Here is a 6938-nt window from a genome sequence, read left to right as displayed (position 1 = left end):
ACATCCTCACCACAGCTGGACATGAGAGCAACAGCTGGTGTTTAGGGACTTGCCTTCCGCTGTGCTTGGAGAGAATGACTAACATGGCCTTCCATAGTTTCTTTGTATTTCTCTTCAAGAGTTGCTTGACCTGACATCTTTGTGTCTGCTAGTAAATGAAATATGCATTTCAGTTAAGATCTGTAGTGAAGGACAAGGCCTTTTGGGAGCGTCACATGTAGGCAGGGCCAACCAGAGTGGAAGAAGCTAAGAGAATGTGCATCCAGTCTCAGTCTGCAGCGGCTTTCTGAACACATCATTGCGTGGCTTGTGCAGGACACTGCTGGGGTTGGGGAGAGGGAAGCAAGCACTAGCCTCTATGGTTGAGCTAATGACAACTTCTGAGAAGTCTCTCAGGACACACGGTGAACCAATTCAGCAGTGACACTCACTGGACACTACATTGGAAATGAACTATGCAACTTGAGAGGGAGGGAGCTTGGGAAGAAAAACCTGGGAGAAAATGAGGGAGGAGGTGACGCTGTTCAAGAAGAAATGTACTCATTACCTGACTTATGTAACTGTAACCCTTCTGTACATGATCTTTACGATAAAATAAAAAACTTTTAAAAAAGTAAATGTGTTGGCCGGGTGCTGGTGGCTCACGCCTGTAATCCTAGCTACTCAGGAGGCTGAGATCTGAGGATCGCAGTTCAAAGCCAGCCCAGGCAGGAGAGACCGTGAGACTCCTATCTCCAATAAACCACCAGAAAACCGGAAGTGGCGCTGTAGCTCATGTGGTAGAGCCCTCGCCTTGAGCTGATAGAGCTGAAGGACAGCTCCCAGGCCCAGAGTTCAAGCCCCACGACCGACAAAAAAAAAAAAAAAAAAAGTAAACGTGTTAAGGGAAGCAGACAACTCTGGAGGCCCAAACGCTTTCTTGTTCTTTGTGTTCACCCACCATCTGGAGGATGGTCTTCTTTGGGAGATGGTCACAGGCCTGGGACAGTCCTGTGGGGCTGCAGGCACATGGGAGCAGGGCTACCTTGTGCTGCTCCACATGGCAATGGAGCTGTGATTCAGTCCACGGGCCTGCAATGCTCTCGTCTGTAACCTGTGATGCAGCCATCCACTTCTTCCAGAAGTCATCCTGGTCTCCCAGGTGGTGTTCTGCAACTTCGATGTTCAACGGGTCATCAAAGTTCACAAGATTGGGCTGGAAAGGTGGCTCAGTGGTAGAGCGCTTGCCTTGCATGCATGAGGCCTTGGGTTCGATTCCTCAGCACCACATAAACAGAAAAAGCCAGAAGTGGTGCTGTGGCTCAAGTGGTAGAGTGCTAGCCTTGAGCTGAAGAGCTGAGGGGCAGCGCCCAGGCCCAGAGTTCAAGCCCTACGACCAAAAAAAAAAAAAGGTTCAGAAGATCAATAAATAAAAAAGTTTAATTCCCAAACATCCTTTACGGCCCAGCCGTGCCATGGATAGAATGCTCTCTCAATATCTTAGACACATTTCCCCCATTGCTGTGATGTGCGGGTGCCAGATCTTGCTCAGGCAATTCACTTTGGGAGGCTCCGTGTTGTACGCATCAAGGAACTTCCATTTCAAACTGAAATTCTCCACCCTGCAAGGATAACCCTCATCTGGGATCACAGATAGCAGAAAACAGAATCAGGAAAGTGCACTCTGCATGGACAAGGTAAATGAGCTTCAAGTGCTGCAAGCTCTGAGCACCCCGAGACAGGTGAGGCTGCCGGCACCCCAACACCATGCCCAGCTGGCTAAGGAGGCATCTCTGCAGGCTTAGCCTGAAGATACAATTCTTTTAGTGCGCTGGCTATGAGTTTGTGTTTTTTAAAGAAAAGAGGAAGGATAGAGAGGAGGGGGCTGGGGTAGTCAAAGTTAGTCATCCCTTCAGTACCTGTAAGAATGCTGTTGCCCCAAACCTCTACTCTGTTGACTCAGTGCCATTACCCAATACACCAAAAGTAATGGTTTAAGTCTAATTCCAAACTGACTTCTTTCTTTCAGTCTACTCACGATCCAGGAAGTAGTTTGCTTCTCAAATCATTCTCTATTTTCCAGAAAGCAAGTAACTAAGTAAGAGTTGACCATTTCTACTTCCAACCTCTGCTCCACTATGAAAAAGGAAGAAAGAAAGAAGGGAGGGAGGTGAAGGGAAGGAAGGAAGGAAGGAAGGAAGGAAGGAAAGAAGGAAGGAAGGAAGGGAGGGAGGGAGGGAAGGAGGGAGGGAGGGAGGGAGGGAAGAAAGAAATAACAACCAACACAATTCCCTTATGGAGAAAGAAATCTTTGCCTGGCTATGGTTAAAATCCAGTAGTTCTGGTATAAGTAACTGAGACAGAAGTCATAGCATTTTGTGTGAATCTGCTCCACACAGGGATGTACAATGCTGACAGGCCAAAGCCCTAATTCAACAACCTGTGGCAGGCCAGTAGAGACTGCTTCTACCATGTTTGAAATGTTCTCCCTCAGTGGTACATTTGGGAACAGACTATGTTTCTACTGAAGCACTACTTTGGTGTTTTTTGATTCTAAAATTCATTTGTCATCTGGGAAATTTGAGGAAAGAAGCTTGAAAGAGTTTTTTTTCCTCTGTTCTCTGGTGCCAAGCCACAGGGCCTAGAGTAGTTACTATATCAACTATCAGTTAACTTTTGGCTGTCATAAACTTCCTCAAAATGTAATGGCTTTGAACAATGAGCATTTATTTAACCTTGCTGTTGTGGTTTGGCATTCAACTGTGGTAACAAAGCTGTTTTTTTTCTTGAGATGGGTTCAGCTGATGTTGACTGGACTCCTCATATCTTTTAGCTGGGTTGGCTGGGGCAGATCAGATCAAGATGGAATTGCATTAGACAGCTGGGATAATCGCCTCCTATTTCTCACCACATGTAATTTGCTCATATTTTCATTGAGTCCCAGAGCATAAAAAGGAAAAGTCACAATAGACGAGTTCTTTGTATTGTTCTAGGGTGAGACCACTCAGTCTACAGTAAAAATGTAAAAGATATTATGGAGCAAAAGTACTGATGCGCCAGGACTGTACCTAGAGTCGGGATCCCAGGAAACGGTCCTGAGTGCCAGTCCACACTGGCTTTTAAGCACTTTTGGCTAGGGTAGGGAAAGGGAGAGGTTGGGTGTTGGTTTTAGCCAATGATTGTTACAAGAAATATGTACCTTAGCTGGGCGCTGGTGGCTCATGCCTGTAATCCTAGCTACTCAGGAGGCTGAGATCTGAGGATAGCGGTTCAAAGCCAACCCGGGCAGGAAAGTCTGTGAAACTCTTACCTCCAATTAACTACCGGAAAACTGGAAGTGGCTCTGTGGCTCAAGTGGTAGAGCACTAGCCTTGAGCTAAAGAGCTAAGGGACAGTGCTCAGGCCCAGAGTTCAAGCATCACAACAGACAGAAAGAAAGAAAGAAAGAAAGAAAGAAAGAAAGAAAGAAAGAAAGAAAGAAAGAAAGAAAGAAAGAAAGAAAGAAAGAAAGAAAGAAAGAAAGAAAGAAAGAAAGAAAGAAAGAAAGAAAGAAAGAAAGAAAGAAAGAAAGAAAGGAAGGAAGAAATTCACACCTTAAGTTTAAATTTCCAGCCAAGGTTTTTCTGGCAGGAGGCTCGGGAATAGTACAAAGGGTGGTGAAGGCTCAGCTGGGTTAGGGCACACATTGTCCAGAAAACAGCAGAAGCAGGGTTACAGAAGCTAAAATAGCTAAAATAGCTGTGGAGAAACCACGGTTGCATTTATATCTTAAAATAATTCATTATCCATTTTATACAATGCAAGTCAAATATTATATTCCATCCTTACTTCCTCTATCGTATCAGGATGTCCCTGCTTGCACATTTATGAAGATCTTATCAACCACAACAAGTCACAGAACAATGTATATGCAAGTTGTAGAGAAATAAATGATCCAGACTTCTCAATGGGAAGATCTATATAAAACCATATTACAAAAAAGTATGGAGAGGGCTGGGAATGTGGCTTAGTGGTAGAGTGCTTGCCTAGCATGCATGAAGCCCCAAATTCAATTCCTCAATACCACATAAACAGAAAAAGCAGGAAGTGGTGCTGTGTGTAGAGTGCTAGTCTTGAGCAAAAACAAGCTCAGGGACAGTGCCCAGGCTCTGAGTTCAAGCCCCAGGACTAGCAAAAAAAAAAAAAAAGTATGGATAAAGGAGAGGAGGGTTTTAGGTTTATTTTAAAATTTTATTTTGTTGTAAAGATGCTGTACAGAGGGGTTGCAGTTACATGAGTAAGGTAATGAGTACATTTCTTGTCCAACCTTGTTACCCACTCCTTTGTTTTTTCCCTACTATCTCTTCTCTCCCCTACCCTTCCCCATTTCTCTCCCCCTCTGAAGGTGTAAAGATCATTTCCAACATAGTATCTTGTGAGTATCATCGATTGTTGCAATGGGTCATCCTGTGTCCTTGTTTTAGCATTTTTTTATTTCCCTTCCCCTCCTCAAATTAGATATATACAAGATGCAAGGTACCAAAATTAGGCTTTTTAAAAAAAGTTTTAAACTTTATTTTTAAAATTAGATTTCTCCTTTGGACATGGTCAATGCTCACTCATTTCTTCAACATAAGTGAACTTGCTCCTTCTCGTTGATCTATGGTGTACAATTACATGGGATGAGCTCATTATCCAACTAATGCCTCCCTTTTGAGTTCCTTGCGATGTTTTGATTGGAACTAGGCAAACCTATTTCTCCTCTACTGGCTGTATTCCTAAATTATATCAATAGAAGGCGCTAAAACACCAAAGATTGGAAGAAGAAAGAGCCTTGCTCCGGTTTGCCTGTTTGCTTACTTCTCACCATTTTCCCATCAACAGTTGCTGTATCTGGTCTTAGGTCTTTGTTCCAGAGGCAGTTGGCGATTTTTGGGTCTTTCTTAAACACTCATAATCACATAAAGAAATACAGACAATAGTTGTCAATTTGTGAAGGTGTTTGATGAAGTAGAAAATAATCTGATGAGAGAGGAGAGGAAGGGAGTGGAAGGGGGAGAGAAAGGAAAAGAGAAAGAGAAAGAAGAGGAGAGCAGGAGGAAATCATGGGGGAGGGAAGAAGAAAAAGGCAAAGGGAAAGGAGAAGGGAGGTTGGAGGACAATGTGGGCTAACTGCACATAAACATTAAGAATTTAACCCAACTTAATAATACAATGTTAATATGGTTTAATATATAGTTTAATATATCTTAGCACAAAACTTTAGACTTTAAAGTTGCTAATCTGTCTATGATTACTGTCATTTTGAGTGGATACAAAATGCTCTGTTTACAAATAGCTTGTAGCTACAATCCTGATCCCTTATACCAGTACATTGCAAAGAGATATTAACCAAATTGGGTAACACAATGTTTGTTTTGTTAATTTCAACCTAGTAAAGAATTGGCACATTTCCTGGAATTGAGAGACTGGGAATATGCAGGGGAATTCCCAGCTGTTTACTTTTGTCTCTATGCAGAAAGTCTGGTGAGCCAGGATGAGTTAGAGTTTCAACCTGAAAGATAAGAACCTTTACCTCCTCATCATGGAGCAATTCACCTGTATTACATAGCTTCCTTCTCATTCTCAGATATTTGTCTTTGAATTAATTTATACATTATGGATGTCATTTGAATGCATTAGGATACTGGGGCCTGGGACACCTAGGGACTTGGAGTTACAAAACCAATCACAAAACCAACAAATTGGAAACCACAAATCTCCAAACTTGTTCCTCTAGATCAGACAAGGATTTGAAAGGATCCCTAGGGAAAGAATAAATGTCAATAATGCTGTAATCAGAGGTTTACACTTTAAAAGAATATTTAACCAACTTATAAACAAAGGGATTCAATGTAAAAGTGGGCCAGGAAATTGAATTTAACAAAGTAGAACATTTTCTCTGTATAGAGTTAATGAGTGGTAAATGTTTCTAATAAAATTAACAGATAATCTGTAGTGATTAAAATATGAATTGTTTATCTGCATATGTTACAACATCAGTCAGCTTGTTTATTCCTTACAGAGCACAGAACCAGCAATGAGCCCAATGTTTATGGTTCTTTAAATTTTTACATTGGCCAGGTGCTGGTGGCTCATGCCCGTAATCCTAGCTCCTCAGGAATCTGAGACCTGAGGATTCAGTTCAAAGCCAGCCTGGGCAGTAAAGTCTGTGAGACTGTTATCTCCAACAAACTACTAGAAAACCAGAAGTGGTGCTGTGGCTCAAGTGGTAGAGCACTAGCTGAAGAGCTCAGCACAGCACCTGGGCCCAGAGTTCAAGCCCCTCGATCAACATAAATAAATAACTAAATAAATAAATACATTCTTGCATTGAAACAGATATGGTGGTTCATTCAGCAGTAGGCAAGGGAATCATAAGTTTGAGGCTAACTTGGGCTATGTAAGTGAGACTCTATTTCAAAATAACAATAGCAACAACACAGCTTATTATGCTCAATCCTCATCCCCAACCTGATGGCATTAGGAGGCAGGGTCTAGGGGAGATTATTAGGTCACGAGGTTGGTGCCTTCAAGAATGAGAATAGTGCCCTGTATCAAAGAAACTTCAGAGACTTCTCTTTCTCCTTCTGCCAAATGAGGCCACAGCAAGGAGACAGATATCCATGAATGAAGAAGTAGTTCCTAAATAATGAGCACCAAACATTGAATCCTACAACACATTGAATTACTAGCTGACCACTGAATTGTGATAAATGAATTGCTGTGGTTTGCAGACTTCTCAACTTTGGGCATTTTGTTGTAGCAGCCTGAACAAACTAAAATAATACTCCTAGAGAACAAGTATTTTAAGTAATGGAATGCCACTGTCTGTTGTGAAGTTTAAAAGAAGCTGTGCTTGCATTAGTCAGGTCCCAGAGAAACCAAAGGACTCAACTCCAGGAGTACTAGCCATCAATGACTATGCCATCAAACATGGA

Source organism: Dipodomys spectabilis, unplaced genomic scaffold (assembly GCF_019054845.1).
Source record: "Dipodomys spectabilis isolate Male_0828 unplaced genomic scaffold, ASM1905484v1 ptg000001l, whole genome shotgun sequence".
NCBI classification, from domain to species: Eukaryota; Metazoa; Chordata; class Mammalia; order Rodentia; family Heteromyidae; genus Dipodomys; species Dipodomys spectabilis.
Note: the sequence above shows the minus strand (reverse complement) of the source record.